Source organism: Ceratotherium simum, chromosome 9, assembly GCF_057802395.1.
Source record: "Ceratotherium simum simum isolate JZ-2026a chromosome 9, ASM5780239v1, whole genome shotgun sequence".
Classification (NCBI taxonomy): domain Eukaryota; kingdom Metazoa; phylum Chordata; class Mammalia; order Perissodactyla; family Rhinocerotidae; genus Ceratotherium; species Ceratotherium simum.
Genome location: NC_141908.1, coordinates 43544860 through 43561005, shown reverse-complemented (window position 1 = coordinate 43561005; position 16146 = coordinate 43544860). Strand labels below are relative to the sequence as shown.

At 35.1% G+C, this 16146-nt stretch overlaps 1 long non-coding RNA gene and 1 pseudogene across 1 annotated transcript in view; one reads left to right on the top strand and one right to left on the bottom strand.

The window, feature by feature from the left end:
* The window catches only part of LOC147916283 (uncharacterized), a 112422-nt gene that overhangs the window by 31117 nt on the left and 65159 nt on the right, over window positions 1-16146 (top strand). The window lies entirely within an intron of this gene.
* LOC147916284 (4-hydroxybenzoate polyprenyltransferase, mitochondrial pseudogene) overlaps window positions 6766-16146 on the bottom strand; it is a 49633-nt pseudogene continuing 40252 nt past the window's right edge.

Below are 16146 nucleotides of genomic sequence, written 5' to 3'. Positions count from 1 at the left end.
TAAGTCCTCCAACTCTTCTGCTTTTTCAAACATGTTTGGCTATTCTAGATCCTCTGCATTTATATATAAATTTTATTTATTTTAATCTTTTTTTTAATTTATTTTATTTTTGTGTGTGTGTGTGTGAGGAAGATCAGCCCTGAGCTAACATCCATGCTAATCCTCCTCTTTATTTTTGCTGAGGAAGACCGGCTCTGAGCTAACATCTATTGCTAATCCTCCTCCTTTTTTTCCCCAAAGCCCCAGTAGATAGTTGCATGTCATAGTTGCACATCCTTCTAGTTGCTGTATGTGGGACACGGCTTCAGTATGGCCGGAGAAGCAGTGCGTCGGTGTGCGCCCGTGATCCGAACCTGGGCCACCAGTAGCGGAGCACATGCACTTAACTGCTAAGCCACAGGGCGGGCCTGTGCATATATATATAGATTTTAAAAACAGCTTTTCAATGTCTACATCAAAACTTGTATTTCAATTTGAGAATGAATGGCTGAACAATATTAGATTTTCTGGTCAACAAACATGAGAGCTATATATGTAAATAAATATATAATAAAATACATATCTTTTATTTAGGTCTTCTATAATTCCCTAATCAGTTCTTTGTAATCTCTAGAATATAGGTCTGTCTTGCACAAATTAAGTTTATCCCTTATGTACTTCATATATTTTTATGAATTTAAATGGTATTTGTTTTTACCTTTCAATTTCCAATTGTTTGTGGTAAGTATATAGAAATACAAGTAAATTTTTTACATGGACTTTGTATCTTACAACTTTGATAAATCAATTTATTAATTTTAGTAGTTTTTGTATACTCCTTAGAATTTTCTACACAGATGATCAGATTATCTTGAATAATGATAATTCAACTTCTTTCTTTCCAGTCTGGATGCTTTTTATTATTTTTCTTGACTTATTGCACAGGCTAGAATTTCCAGAATTATGCTTAATGAAAATAGTGAGAGTGAACATCATTGCCTTATTCCCAATCTTAGGGTATTTCATTATGAAGCATGATGCTAAAAGAAGGTCTTATGCAAATTCCTTTATCAAGTTCAAGAAGTTCCCTTCTATTCTTGGTTTACTGAGAATTTTTATCACCAATTCATGTGGAATTTTTTTCATGTGCTTTTTTTTAATCTGCTGATATGATCATACCATTTCTTTTTTTTTTTTTGGTCTGTTAAGGTGAAATACATTGGTTTTAAAATTCATCATGTATTCCTAGGATGAACTCAGTAGATCATGATGTAGTATCCCTTTTATATGTTGATGCAGTCAATTTTCTAACATTTTGTAAAGGTTTTTTGTGTGTTGATGTTTATGAGGTATATTGTAGTTTTCTTTTCTTGTAATGTCTTTGTCCAATTTTGAAATCAGTGTGATGATGGCCTTATAAAATGAATTGGGAAGTGCTCTCTTCTCTCTTACTTTCAGAAACAGCTAGTGTAAAAGTAGCATTATTTATTCCTTAAATGATGGATAAAATTCACCAGTGAATCCATCTAGGCCTGGAGTTTTCTTTCTTCCAAAGTTTTTAATTATGAATTCAGTTTCTTTCATAGATAAAAGGCTATTTAGGTTTTTTATATCTTCTTGATTTAGTTTTGGTAATTTATGTCTTTCAAAGAATTTGTCCATTTCATTTAAGTAGTCTAATTTATGGGCATGAAATTATTCATAAAATTCCCTTATTATCGGTTAATGTCTGTGGTAATGTATCTAATTTCATCCCTGATATTAGTAATTTGTATTTTCTTTTTTTTAAATCAATTTATTTATCCATTTATTGTTTTTCAAAGAATTAGCTTTAGAATACATTGATTTTCTCTATTTTTTTAAATTTTCTACTTCATTTATATTTCATTGATCTACTTCATCATTTCATTGATTTCTGCTTACATCATTTCCTTACTTCTACTTACCTTGGATTTACTTTGATATTTTTTGTAGTTTGTTAAGTTGAAACTTAAATCACTGCATTGAAACTCATCTTCTTTCATAAAATGATGATTTAATTTAATGCTATAAAATTCCCTGCAAACAATGCTTTAATTGTGTGCCTCATGTTTTGGTATTTGTTATTTTCCTTTTCATTCATTTCAAAATATTTTATAATTTGTCTTATGATTTCTTTTTTGACTATGGGTTTTTTCAAAGTTGTGTTGTTTAATTTCCAAATATTTGGGAACTTTCCAGATGTCTTTCTTTAATTTAAGTTTAATTCTGTTTTGTTCGGAGAACATATTTAGTATGCATTCAGTCCTCTTAAATTTATTTAGATTTTTTTATGGACCAGAATATGGTCTATTTCGATGAATGTTCTGTGTACACTTTAAAAGAATGTTTTTCACCTAACATAGAATAAGGTGTTCTATAAATGCCAATTTGGCAAAGTTGATAGTGTTGTTCAGTTCACCTGTATCTTTATACTTGTTCTATCAATTTTTGAGAAAATGGTATTGGAATATACAACTGAGTTAATTACACATTAATCAAATTAATTGTTCAATTGTTACAAGGACTCACAGGTCTCAAACAGTTTTTACTCACAAAGTAACTTTATCATTGAAGGTCTCAAACCACTACCAGCCTGCCTGCAAGCAAAGCACCTTAGTACCAGGAAGCCCAAGGTCTATCACGGTGAAGGTCTTCTAGAAGTATGCTGATTTTATAGGCATACTCTACTGTGTGACCAGCCTTAACTATTGGAGCCCCTATTACAACCGTTTACTGAAACCAGGTGCAAATCATAAATTCAATTAGTATTTCTAAACAATGCTGTCAGGATATTAAATCTTGCTCTGAAACAACTCACAGACCCATGGTTACAGAATAGTATTTATCTTTATAATAGATTCCATAGCACTGAACAAGTGTCAGTAGCACTGGAGATAAGCATGAGATCAATCCAGACCAGCTAAAATGAATCCACACTGCACCAGTGAGGTGTAGGTACTTATTTAAGAAGAAAACTAAACTAACATATAATTTCTGTGAAAATTTTATCAGATTTTTGCACCCACTTTATTCTCTTACAATCTTTGCTTACTGCAATTTGAACTTTTATTACAAGCTTAAGCTTATAGCTTATAATAAATAATTAACCCATTATTAATGAGCTCTAAGTCCTCTTCAGGCCCATAAGCTTCCATTGAGATTACTTCCTAAGCAGATTCTAACTCAATTTTCCAATACATTTTATCAACTATGTCTCTATTTTCAAAAGTCTTATTGTCTTATCTATCAAATTGACTTTACCAACGATCTCAGTATTGTACCAAATTGCAACATTATTATGAATATTAAAAAGAGAATTATAAAAAGATAAAAAACAGATCATAAATCATGACTATAGTATTTATTGTTACTTCCCAACAGAAATAACAATTTCCTATGTGCCAAATATTATTATGTACGCGATTAATAACCAAAGGCTATCTCTCAGTGAAATATGGAGTTCTAGGTGTTCTGTGTGAAGAAAACTTCATTCATCAAACAGGATCAAATCCAGATAGGTTTCAAATAGAAGGAGTATTTTAAGAAAGCCCTTTAACTGTCTCTTGGGAGAATTCATGTAAAATTTAAAATTTTTCTATACTCTCAAGTTGTGAAATTGGGCTGTTATTCCAATCTATTGATGTTGCCAGAGCTTTTAAGACTGGTGTAAAATATACTCCCATTTGGAAACTTGTGTTAATTAAGGAATCCATATATTTTGCATGACTGGGCTACCTGTGTTTTGGCAGTGGTATGCCAGGGCAATGAGATTGCCTATTTTTGCCTCCATTTTACCTCCAATATACCTCCTAAAACTCCTGCTTGAGTTATAGTACAAAGCTTTTTCTCACGGCTGTGTTTGGGCATGTTGTCTTACCTTTGTTCCATTTGTAAAAACTGTTTAGTTAAAACTGCATTATCAGACCAAACAGCTTGCAATCTTGTGTCTACTTCACGGAATTTGATTACTCCCCAAGCTACCTTTTCTTGTAAGATCTTTTTTCTCTGAGAACTCTCTTAATTAAAGCAAATTCTGTTTATCTGATTATTCCTGAGTCTGTTCTTATTTCCCCTTAAACTCTCTTTGATCTAGTAGTAAATGTTGTTTTATCCATCATGTATGTTGTTCCCAATGTGTGCTAATTGCCCATGTGTAACTAGGAAACATAACTTGTAACCAAAAATACCATATTTCCCAGGACTAAGTCATATGGGAAATGAGTACTCTTATATATCTTTGTGGATACCAGAATGTCCTTCATAGGTAGTGTCTCCAAATTCCAGATATTGTATCTCTACTACATTATACCACTAGGTTAGCTCTATGTATTGATCAATCAAGAATAACTCACAGATTCTTTTAGGTTTTCTTTAAAGGTATTGCTGTATAACACTGTGACATACTACACAAGTAGCGAGAAGGCATTCTACCATTATAACCTTTTCTTAACAGCTCATCAAAATTTATATTACACAGTGATATTCAGTCCTAATATAGAACAGAGGTGCCTGAGGTTTGACCTAGGGAGAGAAATTCCCATAGATATAATCCCATTTGAGGTCTCAATAGTAAATATAGCCTGTAAAGTAAGAGCCAAAAGACATACCATGTTAGTGTTGTTCCATTTAGACATTATGAGGATTTCTGTTTCATCAAAACATATGAGATAAGCCATTCCCATAATGATGTTGCTTAATGCTGTCTCCCAGATCATGGCATTTTGTTTTAGTAATGATGGAGTATCAACAGAAAAAAATGTATCATCCCTACAAGCATCTGAATCAAAGCTAAGAAAGAAAGTTATTTTTTGGCTGTAAGTCTTTCTCAAGGTACCAAAATAATGTTTGATGTTCCCTTATAAATAATTCCTTTTTGACTCATTTACCCTCAGTGATTATTTGACATTCTTTCCTTTTATTTCAACCCAAACTTTTCCTCCCCAAGTATGCACTCAGATCTGGCCACTACGCTAATCCACGTTGCTAGAAGAAATATGAACCTCACTAGTGCCTCCCCCTCTACCCATTCCCATGCATTTGGGGTAGAAATAGAAAAATACAGACTTACAGTCTATCCAGTAGGTAATAAGGCATTTGATATTGTTGAAGCTAGCTTTGGCTTTACATATATATATATTTTTTAATTATTTTATTGAGGTCATATTGGCTTACAACCTTGTGTAAATTTCAGGTGTACATCTCTATATTTCAGTTTCTGTATAGACTGCATTGTGTTCACCACCAACAGTCTAATTTTTGTCCATCACCATACATATGTGCCCCTTTACCCCTTTCGCCCTCCGTCTACCCCTTCTCCTCTGTTAACCACTAATCTGTTCTCCTTATCTGTGTGTTTGTTTGTTTATCTTCCACATATGAGTGAAATCATACAGCATTTGTCGTTCTCTAACTTATTTTGCTTAGCATAATACCCTCAAGGTCCATCAATGTTGTTGCAAATGGCACAATTTTGCCTTTTTTATGGCTGAGTAGTATTCCATTGCCTATGTATTCCACATCCTCTTTATCCTTTCATCGAGCTTTATATATTTTGAAGGCTTATGATTAGGTGTATATGCATTTAGGATTTTATGCCTCCTTGATGAATTGACCTATTTTTCCAGTTTTATTGAGATATAATTGACATACAGCAGTGTATAAGTTTAAGGAGTATAGCATAATGACTTTACTTGCATATATTGTGAAATGATTACCACAATGTTTACTTAGCATCCATCATCTCATATAGATATAAAAAAAGACGCAAGAAAAATATGCTTTTTTTCCTTATGATCTACTTTTGGGATCTACTCTCTTAGCAACTTTCAAATATACGATACAGCAGTCTTAAATATAATCATCATGTTATACATTATATCCTCAGTACTTATTTATCTTATAACTGGAAGTTTGTGTCTTTTGATCACTTTCATCCAATTCAATTATGAATTGACCCTTTAGCATTACAAAACATCACTATTTATCTTCACAACATTCCTTCCTCTGCAATAAACTTTATCTAATAATTCATATAGCCATTCTATATAAAAAAGCAGAATTGTTTCTCGAATTATAGTTTTTGGCAGTGAGTAAAGTTTACAATAAAGAACAATAAGTCCCAATTTTCCATAGCAGCTTTATTTTTCCCTAAAAAGAAAGTCTATTTTCCTAAAGAGATATCCTTTAGATGTGTATTCTAATACACATGAAATTTTTTTTCTAAAGTGCTGAAACTCATATAATTCTCATTATTTCAGAGAAGAATTATAATGAGCAGAAGAATGCATCAACTTAAATACTCAAGGTCATCTCAAATCCTGAAGAGTCCTGGGTTTCTGTGGTAGGGGAATAATTTTGCTAGCAAATAGTTGGACTAAAATTCAAGCAAAATGCTCTAAATCTTCAACATTTAATTCTTAATTATTTAATGTATTATAATAGATTGCTTATTCAAATCTAATTATGTGGTAACAAGACCCAAGAATGTTTTGTAAAAATTTGCTTTAAAAATTTCTAGATAGGGCCGGCCTGGTGGCACAGGCAGTTGGGTGCACGCACTCCACGTGGCCTGGAGTTCACTGGTTCGGATCCCTGGTGCGTGCCAACGCACTGCTTGTCAGGCCATGCTGTGGCAACGTCCCATATAAAGTGGAGGAAGATGGGCATAGATGTTAGTCCAGGGCCAATCTTCCTCAGCAAAAAAAGAGGAGGATTGGCAGATGTTAGCACAGTGGTGATCTTCCTCACACACACACAAAAAAATTCCTAGATAAACTTCATTTGCCAATTTCCTATTTTATTGTCTATATTTTTCTTTGTTTTGTCCACCTTCTTTTCTTTCCAGAAATTCCCAAGGACAATCCCTAAAAGACTATTAGTCCTATTGTTTGTTTGGAGGTAAATTTACTTCTATAATCCTCAAGTCTGTGGACGTGTGGAGGGTAAATCTGATAAGCCACTTGGTCTCCAGCAGCCAGAGCAGTGCAAGAGGGAGTGGTCTAGGCATTGTTCACTCCCACCAGGCTCAGTGCCTCCAGTATCATGACGCTGAAGCCACTGAGCCACTGCTTGGTGTTTTCTCACTGAGCTGCAGTGCCATGGACTGAAGACCCATCAGAACATCATCTCTTTTGTCCTGATAGGCATAATAGCATCATATATTAGTGTGCATGTAAAATTCCAGAAAAAAAAGAGGCAGGTAAACAGATGGATCATAGGGTTGTCAGACCATCCAAGGAATGCTCCTCAATTAAAAGTCAACCCCAAGGCCAAGGTTAATTGAGGACAGTATGTAATTCTTTTTATTAGTGGGTAGGTGATGACAAGAAGTAGGGATCCTTCTCCCAGAGCTATAATTTTTATTGTAGTCCCAGTCCCACGTGTCATTAATAGTACAGCCTGTTCCACGCATCAGAACAGCTCCAATGCCAAAGAGGTATAATATGTGTGAATCTGGAAAACAACCTGGTTCAGAGGCCAAATCAATGCTTGCTAGAATGCTGCCATGCCTGCCTCATGCCTGCAGGACCCACATGAACCTGCACCAGGGGTCCTAGGCGGCGTGGTCTTTTTGTCATGTGCTCTCTGTTCTTTTCTTCTCATTTCCCGTCTTCTTTTGGTTATTGGATACTTTTTATGATCCCATTGTATCACAATCATCATCTTATTAGATACACCTCTGTGTTAGTCAGGGTTCTCCAGGGAGGCAGAATAACTAGGATGTATTACGAGATTGACTTTGAGGAATTGGTTTATGTGATTGTGAGGGCTAACTAGTAGGAAATCTGCATGCTCAGACCGGAGTTGAGGGCCGGCCCCGTGGCTTAGCGGTTAAGTGCACGCACTCTGTTACTGGCGGCCCGAGTTCGGATCCCAGGCGCTCACCGACACACCGCTTCTCCAGCCATGCTGAGGCCGCGTCCCACATACAGCAACTAGAAGGATATGCAGCTATGACATACAACTATCTACTGGGGCTTTGGGGGAAAAAAAAATAAATAAAAATAAAATAAAATAAATAAATAAAAGACCAGAGTTGATATAGTCTTAAATCTAAAATGTAGAATAGGCCAACGAGCTGGAAATTCAGGTGAGATTTTTAAGTTACAGTCCTGAGGCAAATTCCTTATTCTCTAGGAAACTTCAGTTTTTCTCTTAAGGCTTCCACTGATACAGAACATATTCATATCACAAGAATCTCTCATGTTGCCATTTTATAGCCACACCTACTTCTCTCCTGCCCCTACCCTCTCCTTAACCCTGTCAACCACAAATCTGTTTTCCATTTCTGTAACTGTGTTTTCAAGAATGTTATATAAATTGAATCATACAGTATGTACCTTATGAGATATTTTTTTTCCCACTTTTAGCATAATTCTCTGTGGTTTCATCCAGTTTTCCTTATGTCAGATAATTCTAACATTTCTGTCATTTTGGTCTTGATATCATTTTTTTAATTCAGTTTAGGATCTGGTTTTTGGTAAGAGGAGTGATTTTCAATTAAAATCTGGACTTTTTCATGTTATGTTCTGAGAGTTTGGAACTTATTTAAACTTCTGGTTTAATTGGCTTTTTCTGACGCTGCTCCATCAGGGAAAGTAGGGGAATGTTTCCTCATTACTTCCAGATGGAGGTAGAAGTTCAATTTCCCACTTGGCCTTTATTGAGAACCAAGGTAGTGGCGGCTCCATGTTACTCTTTGGTGGGCATGTGAGTTTGAGCTCCCCATGTGGAGTCCATTGACATTGTGATGGGGACGGCCTCATTACTGCTGGATGAGAGTCCTGACTGCCCACTAGGCCTGCTATGATACCAATGTGGAGGGGCGTCTTCTTACTGTTGGGTGGATGTGAAAGTCTATGCTGTGGTCTCCATTAACTCTCTAGTGGGGGGCTCATTACCAGCTTGTGGAGGTGAAAATCCTAACTCCTTACTTGACCTTCTCTGATACTATATCAGGGGGTTGTTGGAGCACTTCATCACAGCCTCATAAGAGTGGGAGTCTTGGTTTCCCACTTAGCCTTGGCTGGTGTGGATGGGGTGTGGTCATAGTTTTTTCAGTGGTTTTGATTGAAGTAAATTCGTTATTGTCTAAAAGTTTTCTGTCTTGCTAGATTGCTCTTTCCCAGTCCCTTGGCTAGAGAGAACAGGCTTTTATGGGGGCTTTTTTGTCTTCACTCTTTAGCATTTCTAGGCTGCCAGCTTCTTCACCTCCAAATCTGGGATATGAAGCAAAAAGGAATCCCATAGATCTCACCACTATGTTGTCCCTTAGGTTCTGAGGTCCCTGCTAGTCTACCGTCTTCCTGCTACCTTTCAGAGTTAAAGTTTTACACACACATATACACACGCACATGCACACACACATTTATATCTCTATCTATCTATCAATCATCTATCTATCTTAGGTTTCTAGGGCTGTCATAATTAAGTACTAGACATCAGGTGGCTTAAACAACAGAAATTTATTTTCCCACAGTTGTAGAGGCTAGAGGTCTATGATCAAGATGTCTGCAGGTTTGGTTTCTTCTGAGGCCTCTCTCCTTGATTTGTAGATGGCTGCCTTCTTGCTGTGTCCTCCCAAGGGCTTTCCTCTGTGCATGCACATGTCAAGTGTGTGTGTGTTCAAACTTTCTCATCCTATAAGGGCACCAGTCAGATTAGTTTAAGGCCCACTTTAATGGCCTCATTTTAACTTAATCACCTCTTCAAAGGCTGTATCTCCAAATATAGTCATATTCTGAGGTACTGGGGGTTAGAGCTTCAACATATGAATTTTGAGGGAACAAAATTCATGCCATTGCACTCTCTCTCTCTGTATCTGTGTGTATATATGTGTGTATATATATATAATGTCTAGGAATTTAGTTTTACTTAGAGGAAGGAGTAGGGAAAAGTACATATATTCCATCTTGCCAGAGTGGAAGTCCTCCTTACTATTGGTTTTAACGTCATCACTTTAAAGATGACATTACATTCTGGCCTCCATTATATCTAGTGAAATTTCAGCCATCATTTCTAGAGTTGTATCTCTCTTTGTAACATATGTTTTTTTCTTTCGGTTTTCAGCACTTTGACTAAATGTGTCTAGAGATGGTCTTATTTGTGTTATCCTACTTTGCATTTGCTAAGCTCTTTATAGTTTATATTCTTCACCAAATTTTGAAAATTTTCAGCTCTTATATCGTCATATATTTTTTCTGTCCCATTTTCTGTCTCCAGTCCTTTTGCAACTCCAATTACGTACAATAGATCACTTGATTTTGTGTCACAGATCGTTGAGGCTCTTTTGTTTTCTTGTCATATTTTATCTCTTTTTTTCAGATTAGATAATTTTTGTTGAACATTTTCTACATGTGTTGATCATTTCTTTGGCCATCTCCAATTATCTGTTGATCCAGTTCAATGAATCTTTTATTTCAGATATTGTGCTTCTAAATTGTAAAATTTCCACTGGGCTATTTCTTGTATTTCCCATTTCCCTGCTGAGATCCTCCATATATTCACTCATTTTTATAATAATTCCCTTTTTATTCTTGAATATGTTTTAATAGCTGTTTTTAGTCCTTTTCTGGAAATTCCAACTTCTGGGTTATCTTAGAATCTGTTTTTATTCACTATTTTTTCTCTTAAATATTGGCCACATTTTTTTCATGTATCTCATCATTTTTATTGTATACTAGATATTGCAGATAAGACTTAATAGAAATTCTGGATTCCATTAACTTCCTCTAAAGAATGTTGATTTTTGTTTTTCAGACTAAATTATTGGCTGTTAACCTTGAACTATGGAGTCTTGGTTTTACACTTTATTAGAAGAGATCTGTTTTGTTTTTATCTTTGTTCAAGATATATATTTTAGTCCTGCTACATCATCTATAGTCCTAAGGCATGATCTTGTGGTATTTCACTGAGAATAACCCAAACTCAAAATTTTATCTTCTTTCTCTGGGAAGAAACTGAGATATCTGTCCATCTAATTCAGCCTTCCACTTGATGTTTTCCACCATTATCATTAGAGTCTTCTCCATGCATGGACAGTTTAGGAAACAGTCAATGATTTGGGGATGGTTATGCACAGATTTGGAGCCTATCCCTTCAGTGTCCTCTTCCCTTCCAGAATTTTCACACAATTTCCAGGAACTCTGCAGCCCCGAACTCTGTCCTCTGAGACCTCAAGCCACTGAGACAGCAGTTTTCTGCTTGAGTTCTAGTCACCTCATGCCATGTGGACTGGAAAGTGCTTTAGTAGAAAAATGAAACTCACTTTTAAGATATAATTCCCCTTAATTTTATGTCTCTACTTATTTGATCTCCCAGGCCTTCAAATAGTTATTTTAAAAAATGTTTTGTTTGGAGTTTATAACTGTTATCTGGGAGAGGATTAGGTTATACCAATGAAAGCTACTCCACCATACCAAAATCAAAGGTCTCTCAATTTATATTTGTAAGTAAAGGAAAATGACCAAGTAAAGAATAAGAAGATAGAAGGAAACATAAATGGTAGTAATTTACTGGTTTCTTAGAATGGTGTATGTAAAGTGTCTTCCAGTGGGTTTTTGAGTATTAGCAATCTGGTTTTGTTTTTATTTGAATAAATGTTAGGAATAAAGTAGTCCAAATCAACTATGATATAAGCTGATAAAACAGAAAAAGTCGAAGAAATACAAAATTTGGCTTTATAGCCCAACATTAAAACTTAATTTTTAGACTGAGTCTCACACCAAGTTTGTTAATTCTAAGGCCACACGGAACAACTTCAATTACTATATCTAAAACTTCAAAGGAGAAATAAATAATAATGACCTTTTAAATTTTTTATTAGATTCTGTGAAAAATAAGATTTCTCTTCTTATGACTAATAGAATTTTTCTCTCAATAATGAAATGTCAGGCAATGATCATTGTGTGCAGCTGCATTTGCTAAGCACATAACAAGAATGTGTTTAGAGGATATTCGTGAGGAACTACTGGTGTCCAAAGATGTCATTTTTGGTTCTTTTTCGAAATCTTTCTTAAATTCTGTAAAATACTTGCATACAGCTTTAACTGTCACAGAGTAGAGTAACAAGCTAGTTCACCTTGACTGAGGAGGCTCGATTTCATAAAGTCAAATTTGTTCTCTGTGATTTCAGAGCAAATTTCTTTTTCTTCCATACATAATTTCAGGAATCAAAATCACTTCTTCCTTATAGCTATTCCTATAAAATTTGTTCTAGCAAATAGAATTAAATAGAAATACAGTTAGGTTCAAAGAAGAAAATAATAATCATCTCAGCCTAAACATTGAATTTCCCAACTATGCCCACATTGTGGCCTACCTTTTCTATTATTTAAGCTTGGTCTTTTGTTCTTAAGCCCTTCTTTTCTTATTGTACTTGCAAATGAATGGAAAGGCTGCCTCTAGGATGATTAAAAAGTAATTTTCTGGGAAAATATTTTTACACAATTAAGCATTTTTTAAAAAGATAAACATTAAGCACTATATGCACAATTATGGTCTTTTAAGCTACTATAAGCTAAACTACTATATCCCATTGGGTAAATCAGTATTCTTTATTTTTTTCAACCCAACATTGTTTACCAAATACACCAGAAATATTATGCAATTCAGTTTTTAAATACATGTTATCTATAAGAAAAAAATCAATGTTATTAAGTTGGTTATACATAAAATTTTATATTTTTTTCTTTTTTATTTGTATACATATTTTTATTCCTAATAGTGTTTATTTTTATTTTTGGATTTTTATCTGAAATACAGTTAAAATAATAACAGTAACTGGAGGTGGTAATGGCTAAGAACTTTTCAGTACCAGTCAATTTCATAAGATATTTGGACATTATCTATATGGCTTCATTATGGCATTTCTGTGAAGATGGAAATGAGTGTCTATTAATATTTATTTTACATGTAATGTGTATACATGTGTGTGTATTTCTCTTATCTCTTAATCCTCTGCCTCTCACTTTCCTTCTCTCCCTGACCTCCACCTCCACCTCCTCAGTCTATTATTTCAGTTGTGTCTTGCTGGTGTCCTTCTGTCTAATTCATCACACTCTCTGGGTACACTCTCTTAGTACAAGGCTAAGACTTGTGCTTAGCCTTCTGTTGCTAAGTACAAGTCTTCTTTTCAAATCCTGTTTACTCTCAAATATTTCCTCCCTGCTTATAAATCAGGTAGAGTATATTGGACTTCCTGGTATTTTTTTGCACCTACTGGTTCAAGAAACAAAGAGACATGGCATACACTGGGTGAAGAAAGGTGCACATATCCAACTATGGGCTCCTCCTGGGGAATTGTTATGTCAGGTTTTCATCTTTCTTAATATTTATCGTGCTTGTTGGTGCTTCTATTAAAATGTATTTACAATTTTCAGTAATTTATACCTTGTTGAACTCTTATTGCAGTATATTGAACACAGAGGATTGTAGTTATGTTTTGGCTCTTATCTCTTGCTATGAATGTTAGTAACTCTTCTATTTTATATTTTGGAATAGTTTAACACATAATTCTATCTAAGACACCTAAAAATAATTGTGCTACTTATGAAATAGCAATTGCATTTATAAAATTAATCAACAGCAAAATATGATTGAGTATGTCTTGGTTAAATCATCTATTCCTGTCACCTGTCTGTCCCCCATAATATTTGCTCAATTTTAAGTTGCATTTATGTAAAGTGACTGAATATTTTTCATGCAAATGCCACATGCAATATGGCATTTTTAGGCTGTAGCTTCCTTGGATTTAGGGGGATGAAGTTTATTCAATTCATAGTTTTGAACATTCACAGGTGCATGCCATTTGTTGTAATCCACTTGCCAAAGTGCTGCTTGCCAGAGCTAGAACCACATTTATTATCTTGTTCAAATTCTCTAAATTTATTGAAACATTTAAGAAGCTGTATGTTAGAGGTGATGTCAGTAATAAGGTTCGATTTTAAAAAATTGTACTACTAGATGTTTGGCATGATGTGCACTCTAGATTTCATCTCTTGATTATGGGCCAACGTGACTCCACTGACATTGTTTCTCTACTGTCCTATGTTGAGTAGGATGTCAAAGGCCCGTTCTGTCTCAAGAGGACAGAGTAATGGATTAAGGGTCAAGGGACTAGCAATGGCAGCCCTTTTGTCACCAGACATGGGCCCTAACCCACTTGTCTTATCCTGCTTAAAAATCTAACCTTTATGTTTGGCCTAATTCTCTTGTCTTCTTGAAAGGTGCAGGTGTTCCTTTATCTAACACCTTGGGGCCTTGAGCTTATGCGGTTTTCAGCTGTGTTCTAGGAGGAAGCTCTAAGCGACAACCACCATGGACCCAGCTGCGCTGAACAGGACCAGGCCTGCCCGGACCGTAACCACAAGACTGGCACTAGCACAGATAGGCTGAGAGTTGTACTGAAGTAACCTGCCCTCATTAACATCGTAAATTCCCTTCCTCTGGGAGGGTTGAAGCAGGCATTTTTAGGTCATGCAATGTATGTAGATGCATGATTTCAAACCATACATGAGCAAGCTTATGCCCACCTCTACATGCGATGATGAAACTTCCCTTTTGACTATTCTTTCCCTACCCCAAATAAAGATACCCACCTCCATGTGCTCGAGGGGCCATAGCTTTTGGAAATTACTGTCTATGGTCTTCATCTTTTTTTTTGCTGCATGCCGCAAGTAAAAATTCAATTTTGTGAAACAACTACTTCTGGTGCAGTTTAATTTAACTCCCAAGAAGGGGCTCACATTTGGTCCAGTAACACTTTTGCTGTACATTTTCCAGCATTGGTGTAGACTAAAACACTATTGATTTATACAATTTGTTCACTTTCCTAACAGTATGAGATTATGAGCTCATGACTGTAGTTACATGTTAAAATAAATTATTCCTAGATGGTATAACCATCTTACTAACGAGAGACTAAAACAACCAGGTAGAAGATATTAAACAGTCTTAAATAAAGTAAACGTTCTTAGTGTATAAAGCCAAGGATGAACTAGTGTGTACAGTGAGAAAGGGTTTTCCATAGTTAGAAGTTATCAAAAGAAAAAAAGTTCTAAAAAATGTTTGCTTGACAGATGTGAAAAATGGTTGTTATTTAGTATTCCTAAACAATGATTAAGGTAGAAATGATGAAATACCTATAAATTCAAATTTTAAAAATAGGGAAGAGAGAAAGAGATTAGAGTGTCTGTTGACCATTATGTTGGAAATTCTTGTCATCCCTACCAGATGATTAATGATTCAGCTTCTACTTGGACTCTGGGAATGATGAGAAATTCATTATCTCATGAGCAAGTCTGTACCCTCCTTAGATGAATTTAATTGTCATTTAAAAAAATATTTAACCAATATTTATTTCTATGGAATTTCCACATCAGTAGACTTATGAGAATTAAAGGCAAAAGACAAGCTAAAAACATCATGCCTTATCATAATATATATTTTATTATCTGCTTTTGTTAAAAAGCAAAATTCTGCTCTGTTTCTAGCTGCATGAAAACGCCAATTCGAAAATAAACAAGAAAGGGAATAAGCAATCTAAAACAGTGATTTTCCTATTTTGTTCAGGTTGGGCTTGGTTTAAGCTTGAGGTGAAGTTATGCATACTCCTTTTATTGTGACCTTCTTATTGATAAAAACTTCCGTAATTTTCCTTCCCTTTACTAAATGCGTATACTAAATGTCATCTTCTTGCTAAACAAGTTTTAAGGTATAGCTTGTAAGTGTATGATCCATCTGGAAATCTACCTTGAGGCCTTATTGGTTTGGATGCGTGTAAAGCTAATTTAACTTAGCTCAGTTGTTAAATGCTCTTTGCTGACTGTTTGAAGCCTTTTCTACCTTTCTTAACTGATAATAAAGCAACTTTGTGATGGTGGGTCCAGTTGTGTTTAGGGGTGGATTATACGGTGCTTCCCATCTTTCCTCATCACTTGCTTCCTTCCACTAGGTATACTTGCTGGGATTTCCAGAAGGTCCTCCATAAATAGCATCATTCCTTTCTACCGAGTTCTGAACAATTTGAGAAGTAAAACAAAAGAATATTAACATGGAAGCTAAAATATTGCCTTTGTTACTGACAGTGAACAGATCACCGTATGGTATCAGGTCTGTTCATTTGGCAGACTAATATCCCCATTACCT